The following is a 1,211-nucleotide window of genomic DNA, read 5'->3' as shown; positions in this document are numbered from 1 at the left end:
CGATATGCATATATATGCACATATATATGAGTATACATGTATGCATTAGATTATTTGTTAAAAATTTGACTTCCCTCCCAAGTTGTAAGCTCCATAAGGTCAGGAATTGTATTTTGCTTATCACTACATCCTCAGTGCTTACCAATGCTTTCACATAATAAGCACTCAAAAAACACTGCAGTATGAATATATTAGGGCCTCCATGCTCCACTACATTTAGGCACATTGCAAAGAATGTTATGTGAGAAAAGACCTATGCCTTCAGCATACCAAGCTCCTCCGTCCATGGGATTTTCCAGGCAAGAGTACTGGAGTGAGGTGCAATTACATAGGGAAAAAGTGATTTCTAATTAACATACCACAATCTCCTCAAACTCTCGGGTAGCTTCTACAAGCATCTTTTTGACTGCTGCTTCATTCTCCTTGATCTCTTCTTTTTCAAATTCTTCTTCAGGCAAATCTGGAGTTCTCTTATTCTGTGGTTCTCCGCTATCAGCAGCCTCCGGGTCTTGCTCAGCCTTCCTTTTGAGTTTCTGCGAGGAGGGGCTCACCGGGGCCTCCCCCAGAAGGTACTTGTGCTCCTGGCCCCGCAGGCGCTTCAGGTAGCGGTCCTTCATGGACTGCCAGGAGTGCTGGGTAAGCGAGCTCTTCTCCATCGCTTTCCACAAGGCGTTACCGGTGACGGAGCTGGCCGAGCGGGCATGTTCCTTCACGTAGGTTATGATGGCCACGTCGTCCGCGTCCGTGAAGACCATCCGCCCCGCCTGCGACTGCGGCTCAGGCTCCGCCGCGGCGACGCCCCCGGCCAGGACCCCGGGCTTCGTCTCTGGGGCCTGGTAGGCCGCCGGAGCCGGGCCCAGACGGTAGGCCTCCAGCTCGAGCTTCTCATTACGCTCCACGCAGTCCAGAATGTACTGCGTGGAGATAAAGTCGCCCGAGGCCTCGGCCGCCGCCTCCCCGGGCTGGGCCAACAGCACGGCCCCGGGCTCCTGAACGCGACACAGAGTGCCGCCGCCGTGCAGGATGAGCGTCGAGAGCCGGCGCTTTGCCGGGCTGGGACGCACGTAGAAGGACATGGAGCTGCCATCCTCCCTTACGAACAGAGTCGAGGAGTGAGTGGGTCCATTGGGGTCTTTGCCCAACTCCATCGCCTCCGCCATAGCTCTCCCCGGGCACCCGAAAAAGCTGCCCCCTCGCGACCGCGCGAACAG

General features: G+C 55.2%; 1 pseudogene across 1 annotated transcript; it reads right to left on the bottom strand.

The window, feature by feature from the left end:
• Window positions 1-86: 86 nt before the first annotated feature.
• Window positions 87-1,205, bottom strand: LOC104996493 (annotated as a pseudogene). The gene has a single exon (XR_826200.1). The product of XR_826200.1 is annotated as a telomeric repeat-binding factor 2-interacting protein 1 pseudogene (transcript).
• Window positions 1,206-1,211: the final 6 nt, after the last annotated feature.

This window comes from Bison bison, unplaced genomic scaffold, assembly GCF_000754665.1.
Source record: "Bison bison bison isolate TAMUID 2011002044 unplaced genomic scaffold, Bison_UMD1.0 scf7180017864295, whole genome shotgun sequence".
Classification (NCBI taxonomy): domain Eukaryota; kingdom Metazoa; phylum Chordata; class Mammalia; order Artiodactyla; family Bovidae; genus Bison; species Bison bison.
Note: the sequence above shows the minus strand (reverse complement) of the source record. Positions and strands in the feature narration are given on the sequence as shown.